Below are 22061 nucleotides of genomic sequence, written 5' to 3' on the forward strand. Positions count from 1 at the left end.
CAGGCCACTGCGCTTCCAACTCGTAACATAATGCTATTACCAACAAGGGGTAAATGAAAATGTGTTATAAATTCGCGCTTAGGCACAATTCATATCATCTTTCCAGACGGTGCACATTGGTTAGCTTGCTCAGTAAAAGGACACAGCAAGAAATCGGAATGACAGGTCTACTTGCTGGAAACGAGTCCAACCTCCAAATCAGCACTGACAAAACAGTCTATGGTGCTTCCAAGTTCCTACACGGTATCTCAGTCACACATACCCAGTCACGTCTCTATTAAATGTTCTCTAATTTTTCAACATATAGCTAAATCAATTGGAGAAATTATTTATTTTTGTAAATTATAGTAAGAATTTCCACACTGTAGCCTAATCAGACTAAAAACACCATTGTGTCTTAATTTTTCTTCCATGGACGCTGTGGACTTCACAAAACTGTGTAATTAACCCACTCCAATGCTTGAGGGCATAAAAAATCTGCACACATCCACTACTACTCATCCTCTGTGGTGTGGATGGTCTAATAATGCATTATCAACATTAACTCTTCAACGTTGTACATTTATGATGTGTCATTGTTGCTTTGCTATCTACACTGCTGCTTACTATTTACATTTTAGTCATTTAGCAGACGCTCTTATCCAGAACGACTTACAGTTAGTGAATGCATACATTTTCATACTGGCCCCCCGTGGGAAATACACCCACAACCCTGGCGTTGCAAACTCCATGCTCTACCAACTGAGCTACACGGGACTATTATCTATGCATAGTCACTTTACCCTTACCTACATGTACAAATTACCTCGACTAACCTACCCTCGCACATTGACTCGGTACTGGTACCCCCTGTATATAGCCTCATTATTGTTATTTAATTGTGTTACTTTTTTTTTCTTAAAAAAAAAACAAACGTTTATTTAGTAAATATTTTCTTAACTCTATTTTCTTAAAACTGCATTTTTGGTTAAGGGCTTGTAAGCATTTCACGGTAACCTGTTGTATTCGGCGCATGTGACAAATACAATTTTATTTTATTTTATTTGAGTCATCTGATTTTTACAACTATCTGTTGAACACTAAATAATCTCAGTTTCAGACAATAAATACATTATGTTTGAAATATTATTACAACTCAGTCCGAATTCTTTATCGTCGGAAAATACTGTATTTGAGTGCACGCATAAAACCACCCCAATTCTACCTACGTAAATATGCTTCAGTATGAAACATTTGAGATTCTGGGGTGGATGGCACAAACACACACACACACACACACACACACACAAACTAACAGTTGAAGTTTAGGTTTAGGTTTCTGGCGGTTCTTTCGTAATTCAGAAAAAGTTCTCAAAGATAGTCTCTATCTATGTGGAAATCTATCCTCAGTCCTCTCTTCTCCATTCTCAAAGAGTTTGTCAATTCGTTAGTAGGCAAACAGAAGAGTGTCCTCCTCGATTGCCACCTATCATCGAGGACATTGAAATCTGCCACACCCCCTTTGGATCAGCTTTTGTTTTGTCAGAGGAGAAAAACATGCACATGTTCAAAAACAATATGATACTTATTGTTTTTTCTATAAAATGTATTGCACAACTAACTTAATTTGTTTTGATCACTTAACACATTTATTTGGGGATCCACCCCTGTAAAAGTAATTTGCCTAATGACATGAGAGTGGAGAAGGACCGTCTCACTTCAAGAAAGCGTTTTTTATTTTATTTTTTATATACACTACCAGTCAAAAGTTTTGACACACCTACTCATTCAAGTGCTTTTCTTTATTTTTACTATTTTTTACATTGTAGAATAATAGTGAAGACATCAAAACTATGAAAAAACACATTTGGAATCATGTAGTAACCAAAAAAGTGTTAAACAAATGAACATATATTTTATATTTGAGATTCTTCAAATAGTCACCCTTTGCCTTGATGACAGCTTTGCACACTCTTGGCATTCTCTCAACCAGCTTCACCTGGAATGCTTTTCCAACAGTCTTGAAGGAGTTCGCACATATGCTGAGCACTTGTTGGCTGCTTTTCCTTCACTCTGTGGTCCGACTCATCCCAAACCATCTCATTTGGGTTGAGGTCGGGGGATTGTGGAGGCCAGGTCATCTGATGCAGCACTCCATCACTCTCCTTCTTGGAGACTGACGTATTCCTGTCCTGTCTTTTCATAATGTTATTGCAGGTATGGTTCTATTGTCTAATAATTACTATTATACAGTCTTTGCATTGAAGATTGTTTATTATTTTATTTGATATGTTATGGCTTTATTTATGAATGTGATTGTGTGAGTCCGAGAAAACACTGAGAGAGAAAGAACAACTTGTCAGATGGTGCATTGGACACATGTATTCCTGTCCTGTCTTTTCATAATATTATTGCAGATCTACATAAAATCTAAAAAAGACAGCTGTGGTGTCGCTCTTCGTTTCTTGGTTCTTCTGTGGTACATACTGTAGTCACGGCCATGTATATACACTGCTCTAAAAAATAAAGGGAACACTTAAACAACACAATGTAACTCCAAGTCAATCACACTTCTGTGAAATCAAACTGTCCACTTAGGAAGCAAAACTGATTGACAATAAATTTCACATGCTGTTGTGCAAATGGAATAGACAACAGGTGGAAATTATAGGCAATTAGCAAGACACCCCCAATAAAGGAGTGGTTATGCAGGTGGTGACCACAGACCACTTCTCAGTTCCTATACTTCCTGGCTGATGTTTTGGTCACTTTTGAATGCTGGCGGTGCTTTCACTCTAGTGGTAGCATGAGACGGAGGCTACAACCCACACAAGTGGCTCAGGTAGTGCAGCTCATCCAGGATGGCACATCAATGCGAGCTGTGGCAAGAAGGTTTGCTGTGTCTGTCAGCGTAGTGTCCAGAGCATGGAGGCGCTACCAGGAGACAGGCCAGTACATCAGGAGACGTGGAGGAGGCCGTAGGAGGGCAACAACCCAGCAGCAGGACCGCTACCTCCGCCTTTGTGCAAGGGGGAGCAGGAGGAGCACTGCCAGAGCCCTGCAAAATGACCTCCAGCAGGCCACAAATGTGCATGTGTCTGCTCAAACGGTCAGAAACAGACTCCATGAGGGTGGTATGAGGGCCCGACGTCCACAGGTGGGGGTTGTGCTTACAGCCCAACACCGTGCAGGACGTTTGGCATTTGCCAGAGAACACCAAGATTGGCAAATTCGCCACTGGCGCCCTGTGCTCTTCACAGATGAAAGCAGGTTCACACTGAGCACGTGACAGACGTGACAGAGTCTGGAGACGCCGTGGAGAACGTTCTGCTGCCTGCAACATCCTCCAGCATGACCGGTTTGGCGGTGGGTCAGTCAAGGTGTGGGGTGGCATTTCTTTGGGGGGCCGCACAGCCCTCCATGTGCTCGCCAGAGGTAGCCTGACTGCCATTAGGTACCGAGATGAGATCCTCAGACCCCTTGTGAGACCATATGCTGGTGCGGTTGGCCCTGGGTTCCTCCTAATGCAAGACAATGCTAGACCTCATGTGGCTGGAGTGTGTCAGCAGTTCCTGCAAGAGGAAGGCATTGATGCTATGGACTGGCCCGCCCGTTCCCCAGACCTGAATCCAATTGAGCACATCTGGGACATCATGTCTCGCTCCATCCACCAACGCCACGTTGCACCACAGACTGTCCAGGAGTTGGCGGATGCTTTAGTCCAATAATAATACAAATCAAATGAAGTTTCCCATCTCCCCAGTTTCTGACGCAGCACAGAAATGCCCTTATCCAGATGGTGTGCAAAGGCATTTCCTAACAGACCTGCCAACGTTCTTTGTTGTTACTTTTAAGGTTGGAGCCAACATGCAGTACCTCCAGCAGGCAGAGAGGCAAAAACCATTCGTCCGCCAGCTCAGGAACAAGCTAAACTATTTACAGCCCTGTGTAATGTTCAATGTAATTGTATTGCTGAACTTTTTGAAACTTCATGTTTTTGTATTGTTTTAAAAATGAACAAATAAAAGGAAATGTAGGGTTTAAACATGTCTTTAATGTTTATTTGTTTTAGCTGTTAGTGATAATTCCCTAAGTGTTAATACATGTGTGTTTACATCATTAAGCCTTTATGTATGTGTTATGAATGACAAAAGGTGTCTGACTTTATAGTAAGTTTGGCGTCATATGATATAAGGCATGTATGTACACTGAACAAATATATAAACATGTAAAGAGTTGGTCCCATGTTTCATGAACTGAAATTAAAGATCCCAGAAATGTTCCATACGCACAAAAAGCTTATTTCTCTCAAATGTTGTGCTCAAATTTGTTTACATCCCTGTTAGTGAGCATTTCTCATTTGCCAAGATAATCCATCCACCTGACAGGTGTGGTGAATCAAGAAGCTGATTAAACAATAAAAGGCCACTCTAAAATGTGCAGTTTTATCACACAACACAATGCCACAGATGTCTCAAGTTTTGAGGGAGTGTGCAATTGGAATGCTGACTGCAGGAATGTCCACCAGAGCTGTTGCCAGAGAATTGAATGTTCATTTCTCTACCATAAGCTGCCGCCAACGTTGTTTTAGAGAATTTGGCAGTACGTCCAACCTGCCTCACAACCGCAGACCACATGTATCCACGCCAGCCCAGGACCTCTACATCCGGCTTCTTCACCTGCGGGATCGTCTGAGACCAGCCACCAGGACAGCTGATGTAACTGTGGGTTTGCACAACCAAAGAATTTCTGCGCAAACTGTCAGAAACCGTCTCAGGGAAGCTTATCTGCATGATCGTCGTCCTCACCAGGGTCTTGACCTGACTGCAGTTCGGAGTCGTAACCGACTTCCGTGGGCAAATGCTCACCTTTGATGGCCACTGGCACGCTGGAGAAGTGTCCTCTTCACAGATGAATCCCAGTTTCAAGTATACCGTGCAGATGGCGTCGTGTGTGCGTGCTGATGTCAACGTTGTGAACAGAGTGCCCAATGGTGGCGGTGGGGTTATGGTATGGGCAGGCATAAGCTAAGTACAATGAACACAATTACATTTTATCGATGGCAATTTGAATTCACAGAGATACTGTGACGAGATCCTGAGGCCCATTCATCCGCCACATCACCTCATGTTTCAGCATGATAATGCACAGCCCCATGTCACAAGGATCTGTACACAATTCCTGGAAGCTGAAAATGTCCCAGTTCTTCCATGGCCTGCATACTCACCAGACATGTCACCGATTGAGCCTGTTTGGGATGCTCTGGATCGATGTGTACGACAGCGTGTTCCAGTTCCCGCAATATCCAGTAACTTCGCACAGCCATTGAAGAGGAGTGGGACAACATTCCATAGGCCACAATCAACAGCCTGATCAACTCTATGCAAAAGAGATGTGCCCCGCTTCATAAGGCAAATTGTTTTTTTCGGATCCACGTTCCTACCATATATTTAAGGTATCTGTGACCAACAGATGCATATCTGTATTCCCAGTCGTGTGAAATCCATAGATTAGGGCCTAATTAATTAATTAATTTCCTCAGTAAAATCGTTGAAATAGTTGCATGTTGCATTTTTATTTTTGTTCAGTGTATGTGTTATGAATGACCGAAGGGGTCTGACTTTGAAGTAAGTACAGCGTGATGCGATATGGAGTCTTTATGGATGTGTTATGAATGACCGAAGGGGTCTGACTTTGAAGTAAGTACAGCGTGATGCGATATGGAGTCTTTATGGATGTGTTATGAATGACCGAAGGGGTCTGACTTTGAAGTAAGTACAGCGTGATGCGATATGGAGTCTTTATGGATGTGTTATGAATGACCGAAGGGGTCTGACTTTGAAGTAAGTACAGCGTGATGCGATATGGAGTCTTTATGGATGTGTTATGAATGACCGAAGGGGTCTGACTTTGAAGTAAGTACAGCGTGATGCGATATAGAGTCTTTATGGATGTGTTATGAATGACCGAAGGGGTTTGACTTTGAAGTAAGTACAGCGTGATGCGATATGGAGTCTTTATGGATGTGTTATGAATGACCGAAGGTGTCTCACTTCAAACTAAGTATTGCAGGACACTACATGAAGTCTCAATAAATAGGTTATTAACTTTTTGCTGATTTATGAAGGTTCTCTCATTATCCACAGGTTACTGTAGGGTGTGAGAGGTATTTAAAATGGGTCGATGGACCTGCAAAGCTTTTGTTGTGTGTCAGAACCAAGATGATTTGGAGTAGTCCAACCTGAGACTACCGTACCAGGTATTCCTCTTCTGTTTCCATGCTGGAGACCAGAAGTCATAATTATTGCTAAACCCTGCGCATTTCCACAATTTATCTTCTTAAAATTTGATTTTTAACCTGACCTTAACTGATGAAGGAAAAGTTTTATCCGTTGGTCCACTACACCTTCTGTACAGTTGGCTGGAAGTGTCAGGGAACGAGATTGGCTGTGATGTGATTAACATGACTTCACTTTAGAGCGTATTTCAATCCTTTGTTTATATGTTTATATGTTTATATCATATTCGACATAGTGGTTATGTCACATTTGACATAGGTGATTATGTCTCACAGTTATGCCACATTTATGAACCCTTTATAAAGCCTGACATTTTTAGATTTTAGTCATTTAGCAGATGCTCTTATCCAGAGAGACTTACAGTTAAGTGAGTGCACACATTTTTCATACTGACCCCCCGTGGGAATCGAACCCACAACCCTGACGTTGCAAGCGCCATGCTCTACCAACTGAGCTACACGGGACATAACAGTTATAGATGATTTTAAGACAGTTATGTTGTGCTTATGAAGGCTTTATGAAGCCTTTATAGGCTGAATGTCATTTAAAGCGGGACCCAAAAAATAATAAACATAAATATGAGAAAAGTGCTATAACATAACATAACATCCATTATGATCCTTATCAGCACCATAATCAAAAGAAACCCCAAGTGAAATGCAAAGATTACAGTGTTCTGGATTCACTACAGACCACAATTTAGGGGAGTGTAAGCCTAAGCATTTTGAATGGTCCTGGGTCTGCAGACCGTCAGGCACCTTGTCCGGCAGACACTACGGCAGCGTCCCCTTCTGCAGACCATCCAGCACACCTGGCTGCAGACCCTCCGAGGAGCAGGTCCTTCGAGGTTGGATGTGGACTCACCCTATAATAGTAGAAACAATGGAATGTTTAAATTCATACTGCAGTGATAATTTGGATTGTATATGTTACTGGTGCATTCAAAAGCATAGAGCATCACTTTGGACCCCTCTCCCCCATGCTTTTGAATACCCCACTAACTGATACAATCTGCTTCCACTAGAAAAATACTAGCCAGAATATTCTGGCTGTTGCTACATAACCTGCTTACAATTTAGCAACGGTTTAGACAAAATGAGAACGCCCTAGGTAAGTCGAAAATAAGCTAAAATATCAAAAAAGGGAACTATCCCTTTAACCTGTGTCCTGTTATTGGTTCCAATGTACAGCAAGCCTGACCCATAAAGGATCATACATCTGCTGCAGGCTCATCCCAAGTCTTTGCAGTGATGCAGCTTGATCCGTATTTGGACCAGCCTGTGGGGCAATGCTGCAGGCTCTCTACGTCCTCCTCTACGTCCTCCACGTCCTCCTCTAAGTCCTCCTCTACATCCTCCTCTACGTCCTCCTCTACGTCCTCCTCTACGTCCTCCTCTGCGTCCTCCTCTACATCCTCTTCCACGTCCTCCTCTAAGTCCTCCTCTATGTCCTCCCCTACGTCCTCCTCTAAGTCCTCCTCTACGTCCTCCTCTACATCCTCTAAGTCCTCCTCTACATCTTCCTCTACGTCCTCCTCTACGTCCTCCTCTAAGTCCTCCTCTACGTCCTCCTCTACATCCTCTAAGTCCTCCTCTACATCTTCCTCTACGTCCTCCTCTACGTCCTCCTCTACGTCCTCCTCTACGTCCTCCTCTACGTCCTCCTCTACATCCTCCTCTACGTCCTCCTCTACATCCTCCTCTACGTCCTCCTCTACATCCTCCTCTACATCCTCCTCTACATCCTCCTCTACGTCCTCCTCTACATCCTCCTCTACGTCCTCCTCTACGTCCTCCTCTACGTCCTCCTCTACATCCTCCTCTACAACCTCCTCTACATCCTCCTCTACATCCTCCTCTACATCCTCCTCTACAACCTCCTCTACATCCTCCTCTACATCCTCCTCTACATCCTCTTCCACGTCCTCCTCTACATCCTCTTCCACGTCCTCCTCTACATCCTCTTCCACGTCCTCCTCTACATCCTCCTCTACATCCTCTTCTTCGTCCTCCTCTACATCCTCTTCTTCGTCCTCTACGTCCTCTACGTCCTCCTCTACATCCTCCTCTACGTCCTCCTCTACATCCTCCTCTACGTCCTCCTCTACGTCCTCCTCTACATCCTCCTCTACATCCTCCTCTGTCCGATCAGTCAGTGGGAGGAGGACAGGCACAGGGTGGAGTTCAAACAGACCTGTGGTAGCAATGTTAACGCAGTGTCTGTGTTTACACACGACTACTCACTCACACACTTCTTATTCTGACAACAGAAAGCATGTACTAGTGAGGGGAGTCTACCTGGTACAGACTTGCCAAGAGGTGGGTTCTGTTCAAAGGTGTTTCCCTCATCATTCAGATCCTCTATAAAAACAGAGACAAACTCAGTGAGGAGGGATACTATTTTGAGGTAGGAAACACAATTTGACAGAGGAACCTCTACTAGTTGTATTCACTGATAAATAATCAACTTACCCATAGCAGGAACCTTTTCAATATTAGTCTCCAGAAAGGGCACTGTAAAAGGAAAGGTATTGAATGAGTAGAACGGACAAAACATGCTAGAGTTTCAATGTCCTGGCCATACACAAGACAATATAGACTTCTATAGAAAAACTTACAAAGAGCAGGGATTTGTTCCATGTTTTCCTCCAGTAGGGGCTCTGAAACAAGAACAGAACAGGCAATATTACAGTGAAGGTTGGGCCTCAGCAACAGCAAAAACACAGATAAGACTGGCAGGTGAAAAGTGTCAATATTGTAAAGTGTAAAGTGTATTTGCTGTGTGTCTTACCTGCTGCACCACTCAGAGCAAAGGTAGCACTGAGTAACAGGGAAATGGTCAACCTCGCCATGCAGACGATTAACTTTTGAAAACGAGACATATAAGATTATAATACGTAACAATCAGAGGACACTAATGTTAGAAACAATCAGAAAGACCTCACTGAAAAACATATCAAAACAGGCAGCAACACAGTGTGGGGTGAGAATAGGATTTACCTGTTTAAGTGAATCACAGGTACGTTCTGCAGCATCTGTAAATCAGTAATTTCAAAGAATTGTTAACTGGAAATGGTGATTTGTGTAGGTACAGTATAGTCCTGTAGCAATTGAACAAAGTACAACATACTTTAGTTGTTCATAAAGGTTGATATTGTTTCCTTTTCATGGCTTGTTTTTCTTTCTGCACCATAGATTGGGTTTATGGGTGTAATTGAAGATTGTAAAATGTGAGCCCTTGATTTGTTATTTGGGAGGTGACCTTGCTGTCTGTCATGACAGAAAGATCTAAAAAGGAGAATTCCACTCCAAAACTATCTTCTGGTGTTTGTTTCATTTGTCCATTGTTGATATAGTCCCAAAATGTTTTACATGTCAGCAATCAAGTTTTCAAAATACAGAAATACAGCCAGTATGATGCATTTTGCCTCACATGACCTGTACTCAATACTATTTTTGTGTAATTCAACTAGGTTGGGAATCCAGCAGACCTGCCATAATTACACTCCAACACCATTGTCTGGATATAGTAAAGGCAGCAGACTGGTTGGCATGGCAACACCAATTATTCCAAGTCATGACCCTCTTTGAGGATCAATGAGGCAACCCAGGACACCCTATCCCGAGCTCTACAATTTGCGGTATACCAACTGTGGTATAACTTGTACCTCCATGATTGGTCTCTTAAGTCACCTCATTATTTAGAACTAAGCTTTGTTTCATTGCTAGACCGATACGGCTGCCTGAATCCAAAATGACCATCCGCTGGCTCACTGCATTTGTGATGCTCATTGGGATGTTACGGTGCACTCTTATGCAGTTTGGGTTCAGATGGCACATTAATTTTTTTTTTTTTTATCATGTCCACCATCCTGGCTGTCTGCCCTGGAGTTGCCATACATGTTGACTTGGTGACATTATGGTGTACGGGGTGGATGCAACCACACACGGATAAGGCAGGTGTTCACCACAATGAACCAGCACAACTTGACAGTCATTGAGAAGACATGCCATCAACTTAGTGGGCCTTCACATGTCATTGGAATTGTGCTTATCCAATGTCAATGCCATCCTGAATCTCCCAGTCTGCTCTGGAGTTGCCGTACATCGGGGTCATCAACTAGATTCAGCCGCGGGCCAATTTTTTTTGAGTGGATGTTTGGGGGCCGGAACATACTTCAAATTGCAAGAAGCCCAAACAGATATAATGTTTGACAGAAACATAATAATTTCAAACATTGCTTACATTTGTATATATCTCTGTTATGAGTGAGAATACTTGGGAACAGATGTCTTAAGTTAAAATCACTTGAGAGCTGATACCCTGGTGATTTTACAGTCTTTTATGTTCAACAATGAAAATTAAACAAAAAAAATCTTTTAAAAGTTATAAATGTTTTTGCTCAGAAAACTTGGGGGGCCAAATAAAACTACCCACGGGACAAATTCGGCCCGCGGGCCGCCAGTTGGGGAACCCTGCCGTACATGTTGACTTGGTAACATGGTGTATACGGAGGATGCAACCACATATGATGACAAGCTCATAAGGCGGGTGTTCAGCACAATGAACCAACACACCTCTCCAATGTCAATTCCGTCCTGAATCTCCCAGAACTGTCCTCGATAGGCCAACTCCACGATCAGTCCTCCCCTCAGGCAGTTCATAAAGACAGAGACACCACGGAAGTGGACTGCCACGTGTCAGGAGGCCATTCAACAGCCATAATGCCATTTGGAAAGTGCTGGCGTGCGTTCTCCTCAAATCCCAGCTAGCACATAACGTTCTGAGAACCATATGTTTTTAAGAGCTTAGTGAGAGCGTGGTTGTCCTATGGTTATTTTGCATACAACCATCCCACAACCTTCCAGGAAAGGTGTAGGATAGTTGCTTGGCTTTGGAACATTCTCAGCACATTTAAGGAAAAACTTTATGTTCTTGGTATTTGACTACTTTAACAAAACTTTTTTTTAAAGTTCAAACATGTTTACATTTAATTTCAATTTTGGTACTGTTCTAGGAACGTTCTCCAACTGGTTTGACATTGGGAATGTTCTCAAATAGTTCAGAGAACGTTAATAAACAACGTTCTTCTGTGGGAAGTTCACTACTTCAGCATAACTTCTCTTACAGATTTCCTCATTATTCTATATAAAGGCCCGATGCAGTCAAAAACGTGATTGTCCTGTGTTTTATATATATTTGAACACTGTGAGGTTGGAATATTAGTGTGAAAATTGTGAAAATTGTGATAAAGCCCTTTTAGTGTAAGAGCTGTTTGAAAAGACCGCCTGAAATTGCAGCCTGTTTTGGTGGAATTTAGTTTTGGCCTGCCTGGTGACATCAACAGGCGGTAAATTAGTTAGTTAATAGTTTTCAGTTTTCTCCTCCCCCTCAGAACACTCTCAGACAGTACTAGCAACATTTTTGCTTGAGAAATTGCTCTTTGCTATGAAGCTATTTTTGTTTATTTTTGACCATTTTAAAACAATCACAGTAAGGTATACCGAATTGTTACCCAGAAATGATTTGATATTGAGATGCATTGGACATTTAAAGTCATGTTCTCAATTTGCTCTAAGAACTTTAAGGAAACTTTCCATAAAAAACACAAACCACCGTTCTCAGCATCAACAAAAGTCTCTCAATTGTTTATCTTGTTAAGTGTGTTCAGGTGTGTTGGCCGTACCCACTCATTGGCTACACTTGATCTTAATAAGCGTTTGCTTCCTTTGAAATGGGGTTTGTTTGAATTGTATGTGTTAAAAAAACATGGCATGCTAGCTCCATCCTGGTGGCACAGTGGACTAATGCCATGAATATACAACACAAGATTACAGGTTTGAATCTCACTGATGCCGTGTCACAATAAAAAAAAGAAATGTGTTTGCATGATCAATGTCTAAGAAACATTATTTCCATGTGTCCTATCTGTACTTGGAGTTAAACAAAGTTAACCCAAAATAAGCTAGCAGTGGTATTAAAAGTCTTATTGAAAAATTCAGAGAAAGTTTTAAGGAAGTTATTCAAAAACCTCCAGATATCGTATGATTTACATTCACAGAGATAAAACCTCCCAGGAAAACTTTCAAGGAACCAGAGTAAAACGTTCTCAGAACCTCCTTGCAACCTTCCCAGAACAGGCGAAATTTTAACTTCTGTTCTCAGAAAGTTTTGAAAACCTTCCGTTTTACCAGTCAGGATACGTATGACTTCATTCCCAAACTAATGTGAAAGCAAAAACATGTTCCCACAACTTCCAAGGCACCAAATGTGCTAGCTGAGATGTATCTATTTTGCTACCACCCATGGCTGGCCTGCCCATGTGACACCTGAACTGGACTCGCATGTGAAGAATGAGCTCTCATGCTGTGGTAACTCATGCATTGGTCTGGAAAACTGTTCAGTAATCCCAAACATCCCCATAAGGACATAATGCCATCTATGGCAAACAAGAGACCCCTAAGGATGGTCAAACTGAACCTAAATATGCTGTATGTGATTGTGTATGGTGGCTGGGGATTGACTGTGAGATAGTCCTCTTTGTGCACCATGCTTGATCAGTTCCACCACCTTCAACACCTTTACTGTCCATCAAAGCCTAGGGATCATCTTCAAATGTATACGTTTGTGGAGCTGTGCTCATAACCAATGCTTCATAGTCGTAATCTATGACGTACACTCTAAGTAACCTCTAGGTAACCTGAGGTCACCCTCACAGGTTCTGTCACTCTCCTCATCTCCTGCTGGGTCTGCCCCAGACCGTAATCACAGCCAACTTCCCCCCTAGGAGGCCATCCCCAGCACCTAGCCGCGGTGTGTCCTCCCCGACCACAGTTGGTGCAGGAGATGGACCTCCTCGTATTCCGACCCCTCCTCTCTCTAGCGCCAGCGCCACCGAGCTCCATGGGGCACGGCTCGGAAGCGCTGGAGGGTGAAATGGACGGACCCCCCTCGGGACGTCCGCGGGTAGCTAGCAGGGTATCCAGCCTGATGGACATGTCGACCAACTGGTCGAACGAGAGACTGGTGTCCCTACAGGCCAGCTCCCTACGGACGTCCTCACGTAGACTACATCGATAGTGATCGATGAGGGCCCGCTCATTCCACCCTGCATCCGCCGCTAGAGTGCGGAATTCTAAGGCGAACTCCTGGGCACTCCTCCTCCCCTGCCGGAGGCCGAACAGACGCTCCCCTGCCGCTTTCCCCTCCGGGGGATGGTCAAACACCGCCCTGAAGCGGCGGGAGAACTCGTCGTAGGTGATGGTGTTAGCGTCTATTCTCCTCCACTCTGCGTTGGCCCATTCCAACGCTTTACCGGAAAGGCAGGAGATCAGGGCGGACACGCTCTCGTGCCCCGAGGGCGCCGGGTGCACGGTGGCCAGGTAAAGCTCCACCTGGAGAAGGAATCCCTGACACCCGGCAGCGGTCCCATCGTAGGCCCTCGGGAGCGAGAGTCGAACTCCTCTGGGTTCCGGAGCGGGAAGAGGCTGACTTGCCGATGGCGCGGGCAGGGACGATGGTAGTGGAGGTGTCCCTCGGGTCTCCCAGCCTCTGATGGTGGTGATCACCTCCTGCAGTGCGGACCCCATCCGCAGGATCTGGTCATCTTGCTGGCGGACCCTGTCCTCCAGCGTCGCCTGCGCTGCTTCGGCTCCTGCTGATTCCATTTAAAGGTGTGTGATTCTGTCAAGGTTGTTGTAAGTGGGTGTGGTGGTGGAATCAGGCGCAGGACGCAGAAGTATAGTTCCAAAGACTTTAATGAAATCTCTAACCGTGCAAGCACTAAATAGCCCGAAGGCGAAACTCCGCGCGCAGGCGAAACAAAACGGGCGCACAAACAGGTGCGACAAAACTCTCCAAACTATGGAGGACAGCTCTACCGAGCAAATAGTCAATACATCCAACAACAAAGCACGACAGTGAAAACAATCACACACAACACTAACACAAACCCAAGGAGAACTTATAGGACACTAATACACTAAACGAAAACAGGTGTGACAACAATTAGACATAGAAACATGCAACGGTGGCAGCTAGTATTCCGGAGACAACGAACGCCGAAGCCTGCCCGAGCAAGGAAGAGAGGCAGCCTCGGCCGAAACCGTGACAGCAGGCTGCTATTGTTGGTCCTAGTTTGTCTGTAACATCAAAGAAAAAGGGAAATAGTTGCTGTGAAAAAGGGGTAATACTTTCTGTATTAATAGTACCGTTTTTTTCTTATGTTTGGGTTCCCTGTGTTGCAACCTGAAATGTGGGAGAATGTCAGATATATGGTAACCCAGTTGGCATTTTGTAATCACTTACAGTATGTATAGTGAAGTGGTTATAGTCTGAGTGTGGCAGAGTGCAGAATAACTGATGAATTTACGACCGCGCAACACCCCTTGAATATGACCGGTGTCAGTAAACGTCGGCAAAAAAAAAGGTAATTCAATTGTTGCCAGCAGCACAGTTACAGTCACCAACGCTCTAGATAACATGAAAACAGCCTAATCAGCTCTGCTAGGGCGAAACTCTCTGAATTTACAAATGGACAATCTGACAACTCTCTGAAGTTATGAATGCCCAGAGCGCACTCTGAGTGAATTTATGAACACACCCATTGTAACTTGCTATTTTTAGGGATATGTTGAGAATTACATGATGAACATTTATCTATGAGATAAGATTTTTTACAAATAGTTGTTTAGTATGTTGGCTATTTAGAATTGTATAAGAGTAGCCAAGTCAGTTGAATGAGAGAGAGCCAACTGAAAACTATATTGAAGAGAGAAGCATCAGACAAACTAACTATTTTAAATCTTCAAGGTTTCAGACTCCCTTCATTCTTCTCACCATACCCTATCCAGGTCCCAGGGTTTAAGAGGGTACACTACCCTACTAGACCATGTGTGTTGGGGTTTGTCACTATAAGCTAAAGGGGTTTAAGAGGGTATTAGGCCTACACTTTGCCATTGCAGAGTGAGTAGTCAATGTTGCATTATGTGAGTACCATAAATTACAATTTTTGATCACTTTGCCTGAAAAACAGTGGGACACAGACCTTCATAATACATTGTAAACAACTACCATGCTTTCATGTTTCACTACATGCTGCTAGTACAAAACCATGGTATTTATTTCATTGTACTACCATGGTTCATTTTTGTACCATTGTAGCTAGTACAATTTTAAAAAAATAGCATGTTTTTTTGGTCACCACCATGGCAGGGAAATACCATGGTACTGGTGCAAATACCATGGTATTTTCCTGCCATGGTAGTACAATGAACAAACTACCATGGTACTATAATGTTGTTTTGGTCACTACCCTGGCAGGAAATTACCATGGTATTTGTACCAGTACCATGGTATTTTCCTGACATGGTAGTGACCAAAAAACCATGATAGTACCATGGTATTTCTTTTTATTGTACTACCATGCTTAATTTTTGTAAGGATAGGACACACTCATGTCCTGGTCCCCTCAAATACTTTGAAACAACCTTGCACACTAAAGTCTTGTTCACACTGCAGGCCTTAATGATCAAATCTGTTTTGTTTTTCAAATCCATTTTGGAATGCTGACGGTCCAAACAGCAAATTACAAGTGACCAAATCAGATTGTGTATGTTCAGACAGCAGTCATTTGCTGACATGGCTACGCTAGTTGTCATAGTAACGACAGGTGTGTGTGCAGTGGTGTGGGCTGGTGGTGCTCATATCACTCAGAAGTTATGTAGCAAGCTAAGGTGACAACAATGCCTGCCATGGATGTTTCCCAGTTGCTTTGAATGTTCAAAATCATAGCATAGGAACACTTAAAGCCTCAAAGGATAAGATGATCCAACTTTCAGAACTAGTCCTTTTTGGCTAGCCAAAGCAGTCAACTAGCTAGCTAGGTAGCTGTTTAGCTTTCTAGCACATTCACTAATTTGTTTGTAAACAATTAGATAATAACAAGCTAGTTACCATATGTTCTTGTCAAACTCAACAGAGTAGCTAGAAAGCAACAAGATATGCCAAATAACAGTCTGAAAAACCACTTCAGGGCATAAATGTAATGAATACTCGGACAGAGTGGTAAGATCCAATCGCAGAATAGCGATGCTTTATTAGAGGACAGACAAGGGAATAGCTTAATCGTGGTCGGGCGGGCTGTGGTCAAAACCGGGCCAGGCATAGACAGGCAGAGGTACCAAGGGAGCGGGCTTAGTCGTAGTCGAGGGCACAGGCACAGGATCAGAGAACGGTAATCACTGGGGTAGACAAGCAGAGGATTAAGCAATACGGGGAGTCAAACAACAAGGCACAGGTCGGATACACGGGTAATCAAAAACAACAAACTCTCTCTCTCTCTCGCTCTCGCTCTCGCTCTCGCTCTCGCTCTCTCTCGCTCTCTCTCTCTCTCTCTCTCTCTCTCTCTCTCTCTCTCTCTCTCTCTCTCTCTCTCTCTCTCTCTCTCTCTCTCTCTCTCTCTCTCTCTCTCTCTCTCTCTCTCTCTCTCTCTCTCCTCTCTCTCTCTCTCTCGGAACAAAACGCTTAGCAAGTCACAATGGAACAATACCTCGCACCGACTGAACTTCTGAGCACACCTTATATCCTACCCTAATTACGGACAGGTGTGCTCAGAACTCAGGTGAACCAGATCGAGTCTGATGACTCCCCCTCTCAGTAGATCGGGGAAGTGTCAGACTCTGTCTAGACCCAGCCAACCCCCGATCCCTTACAATAAAATTCAGATTTGACAGTTCAGACAAGTTGCATGGCCAGGAATCAGATTGGTAGCTGATTTCAAACCAGTTACGAAGGTGGTTTGAAATGTGGCTTGAAATATCCGATTCCATGTGTTTTTTGTCTGTTCAGACCGCAGGAAAAAGAACAGATTCGAATCGGATATTCACATTTTTGGGCCTTTTGAGTCACTTCAAACTGCCAGTGTGAACAAGGCAGCGGGGAAAAGAGAGAAAATGTTTGAGCTGTACATATACGCTACTAGAGTGGCTGACTGTTGTGTTACAGGTTGCTTTCCTGTAACTTGGTTACGCTACTATGTGCTTGTGTAGTGGACAACATGAACACACATTGAAAAGCTAGTTGGCTTCAGCTGTTCAAACACAACAGAGGCATGGCAGTGCCACTCATAGTCCTAGTTATACTAAGAGGCACATGAAACCCTTTTAAAGACAGCATAACACAATACAAAATAAACCCGGCAATTTATATGCAGGCCAAGGGGTTGGAGTGTAATCATGTTGGACATATTGGATTCAGAATAAAATAGATTTACACCAAAACAGTCTTTATGGACATGAGGGTTGTACACAATTCTGAAAAAATGCCTCTCATCGACAAAATTCATATTTACATGTGATTTGACCTGTGATGGTATTATGTCACCATTATTGGATTTTGGACACCATATTGGATTTGAGGCAAAATCCAGGGTGGATACAAAATCCTTTAAGGAACCTTGGACCCCCCAAAAAAATAATTTCGATGTCTGAGCCCACTTGTTTTCCTTAGAGACGATTACAATAGTCCCAACATGAAAAGACGTGTAACTGTATGTATTTTTGTCAGGCAGAACCATACAGCACTGAACTAGATAACATTTTACTTGGAAAGTTGTCTAATAATCAGCTACCAAAGAGTAAAGCTTACATTCATCATAAATATTCCTAGTTGATATTTCCGCCTATTGTATCTCTGCGTTTACAGGTCTACACTATATTTCCAAGATGCATTAAGATATCCTAATCCTCTTTGTTTGTGTATGTAGGGCAGACAACTGACTACTTGTATTCCAATTAGCAATATCAGAGCTTGCAAAATTGGGTTACGTGAGTTTATGTGTAGAGGATGTAGAGGAGGATGTAGAGGAGGATGTAGAGGAGGACGTAGAGGAGGATGTAGAGGAGGACGTAGAGGAGGACGTAGAGGAGGACGTAGAGGAGGATGTAGAGGAGGATGTTGAGGAGGACATAGGAGAGGATGTAGGGGAGAACGTAGAAGAGGACGTAGAGGAGGATGTAGAGGAGGACATAGAGGAGGATGTAGGGGAGGACGTAGAGGCGGACGTAGAGGAGGACATAGGGGAGGACGTAGAGGAGGACATAGAGGAGGACGTAGAGGAGGACGTAGAGGAGGACATAGAGGAGGATGTAGGGGAGGACGTAGAGGAGGACGTAGAGGAGGACATAGGGGAGGACGTAGAGGAGGACATAGAGGAGGACGTAGAGGAGGACGTAGAGGAGGACGTAGAGGACATAGATGAGGGGGCAGAGAGCAGGCAACGATGCCCCACAGGCTGGTCCAAATACGGATCAAGCTGCATCACTGCAAAGACTTGGGATGAGCCTGCAACAGATGTATGATCCTTTATGGGTCAGGTTTGCTGTACATTGGAACCAATAACAGGACACAGGTTAAAGGGATAGTTCCCTTTTTTGATATTTTAGCTTATTTTCGACTTACAGTTGCTTGCGAAAGTATTCACCCCGCTTGGCATTTTTCCTATTTTGTTGCCTTACAACCTGGAATTAAAATTGATTTTTTCCCATTCTTCAAGGCAAAACTGCTCCAGCTCTTTCAAGTTGGATGGGTTCCGCTGGTGTACAGCAATCTTTAAGTCATACCACAGATTCTCAATTGGATTGAGGTCTGGGCTTTGACTAGGCCATTCCAAGACATTTAAATGTTTCCCCTTAAACCACTCAAGTGTTGCTTTAGCAGTATGCTTAGGGTTATTGTCCTGCTGGAAGGTGAACCTCCATCCCATTCTCAAATCTCTGGAAGACTGAAACAGGTTTCCCTCAAGAATTTCCCTGGATTTAGCGCCTTCCATCATTCATTCAATTCTGACCAGTTTCCCAGTCCCTGCCGATGACAAACATCCCCACAGCATGATGCTGCCACCACCATGCTTCACTGGGTTTTCGCCAGACATAGCGTTTTCCTTGATGGCCAAAAGGCTCCATTTTTGTCTCATCTGACTAGAGCACCTACTTCCATATGTTTGGGGAGTCTCCCACATGGCTTTTGGCGAACACCAAATGTGTTTGCTTATTTTTTTCTTTAAGCAATGGCTTTTTTCTGGCCACTCTTTCGTAAAGCCCACCTCTGTGGAGTGTACGGCTTAAAGTGGTCCTACGGACAGATACTCCAATCTCCGCTGTGGAGCTTTGCAGCTCCTTCAGGGTTATCTTTGGTCTCTTTGTTGCCTCTCTGATTAATGCCCTCCTTGCCTGGTCTGTGAATATTGGTGGGCGGCCCTCTCTTGGCAGGTTTGTTGGGGTGCCATATTCTTTAAATTTTTTAATGATGGATTTAATGATGCTCCGTGGGATGTTCAAAGTTTCTGATATTTTTTTATAACCCAACCCTGATCTGTACTTCTCCACAATTTTGTCCCTGACCTGTTTGGAGAGCTCCTTGGTCTTCATGGTGCCGCTTGCTTGGTGGTGCCCCTTGCTTAGTGGTGTTGCAGACTCTGGGGCCTTTCAGAACAGGTGTATATATACTGAGATCATGTGACAGATCATGTGACACTTAGATTGCACACAGGTGGACTTTATTTAACTAATTATGTGACTTCTGAAGGTAATTGGTTGCACCAGATCTTATTTCGGGGCTTCATAGCAAAGGGGGTGAATACACATGCACGCACCACTTTTCCATTATTTTATTATTTGAGTGATTTTTTTTATTTCACTTCACCAATTTTGACTATTTTATGTATGTCCATTACATGAAATCCAAATAAAAATCAATTTAAATTACAGGTTGTAATGCAACAAAATAGGAAAAACGCCAAGGGGGATGAATACTTTTGCAAGGTACTGTACCTAGGGTGTTGTTGTTTTGTCTAAACCGTTGCTAAATTTGTAAGCTGGTTATTTAGCAACAGCCAGAATATTCTGGCTAGTATTTTTCTAGTGGAAGCAGATTGTATCAGTTAGCGGGGCATTCAAAAGCACCGGGGAGAGGGCTCCAACGTGATGCTCTTTTCCCATGCTTTTGAATGCACAAGTAACATATACAATCCAAATGATCACTGCAGTATGATTTTAAACATTCCTTGTATCTACTATTATAGGGTGAGTCCGAATCCAACCTCGAGGGACCTGCTCATCGGAGGGTCTGTCGGAGAGTCTGCAGGCAGGTCTGCAGGAGGGTCTGCAGCAGGGGACGCTGCCGTAGGGTCTGCCGGACAAGGTGCCAGACGGTTTGCAGACCCAGAACCATCAAAATGCTTAGGCTTACACTCCCCTAAATTGTGGTCATCCCTTTTTCCTGAATATTGAGGCAAATAACGCTGCTGATGCAAAATAATCATGTTTCCAGAACACTGTAATCTTTACATTTCAGATGGGGTTTCTTTTGATTATGGTGCTGATAAGGATCATAATGGATGTTATGTTATGTTATAGCACTTTTGTCAAATGTATGTCTATTATTTTTTGTTATATGCCGAGAAAAATCATCATCATTCATTTTCTGTCACATACTTTGTGAAAATTATTTTTTGCTGTAAAATGAAAGCTTAAGTCACATGATTGTTCATAAATGTTGAGAAATTATTTTATTGTTTATTGTCAATAAAAGGAGTGAATACATGTATTTTATTTCCTTTCATGAGTCGTTATTAATTATGAATTATGCTGAAGTAATGGTAATAGGAATCAAAATAATTTTGGAGGTTCATTCATGAATATTATGAAGCCGAATGCATTTTAATGCTTTCTCGCTCGTGGCCTCTAGATGGAGTAGCAAGCACTGTAATAAGGTTTCCTCTCACTTCAAAGATTTGGGATAGTCATCGCTGCTTGTAATAATAATGCACTTTTTATGGGTTTCTCTGCTGCTGCTGATTAAATGATTTACAACAATCACTTGTGAAACACTTTTACGTTGCAAAGTAATTGGACAAGAAGGGTTAAAGTTCAAGTCAACTCACCATGAGACAAAAAAAATGATTTAGTTTAGGACTTGGACAAGAGCATGGTTAGAATGAGCCAATGATGTCATCCTAAGTTTAAGGTGGCAGTGACAAAAAGAGCAGCGGATCATTTATCTGTTTACACAATGGAGTTGCTGGCCATACTATTGACTGCAGATTGGGTGGAGGAGGTGAGGCCTGGCAGCACTGATGAGCTTAAATTCATTTGTGTCTCGGAAGCAGACAAGATGTATTGTATGAGATTTTGCAGTGCTTCTATAGGGTGAGACAAATGGGGGAATTTGTGATGTTCTTCTGGGTACCAGCTCATGTGGGAGTTGAGAGGAATGGGGAGGTGGATGTTCTCGCCAAGCAGGCTCTCATACATCCTAATGTTGAAATGGAATTGTCAATCAGTTAAGCAGAAGCCGAGGGGTTTATAAAAAACAGTGGTTAAAAACAAATGTCAAGAGTTGTGGAACAGGCAGGGAAAGGGAAGACACCAGTATAAGGTCCAGGAAAAGGTGGGGGCAGGGAGGTCCTCAGGCCAAGAGAGAAGGGAGGAACGTGTCAACATTAGGCTGAGACTGGGACAAACAAGGTTCAACAGCAAATTGAAATTGGTAGGAAAACATCCAACTGAGAGGTGTGATCAATGTCAGGAGGAACATAAAGGGAGAGATTGTTATTAGAATTAAGTAATGGTGTTAAAGAGCCAAGCTTAAGTGAACTGCTGAGAAAATCTTCAGGGGGTGTAGTATTTAATGATGTATTTCGTTTCCTTAGGGAGATGAGAATAATGGGTAGGATTTTTTTTTTAGACCTTCCCCGTCTCTGGTCCACACTCCAGTCCAGTTGGT

The 22061-nt window shown here is 43.2% G+C and overlaps 1 pseudogene across 1 annotated transcript in view; it reads right to left on the minus strand.

The window, feature by feature from the left end:
* Positions 1-216, minus strand: part of LOC311137318 (dynamin-like GTPase OPA1, mitochondrial) — a 67053-nt pseudogene extending 66837 nt beyond the window's left edge. Inside the window, exon 1 of the transcript in view lies at positions 1-216. The product of the transcript in view is annotated as a dynamin-like GTPase OPA1, mitochondrial (transcript).
* Between the last annotated feature and the right edge of the window lie 21845 nt (positions 217-22061).

Source organism: Coregonus lavaretus, assembly GCF_964263955.1.
Source record: "Coregonus lavaretus genome assembly, chromosome: 11".
Lineage (NCBI taxonomy): Eukaryota > Metazoa > Chordata > Actinopteri > Salmoniformes > Salmonidae > Coregonus > Coregonus lavaretus.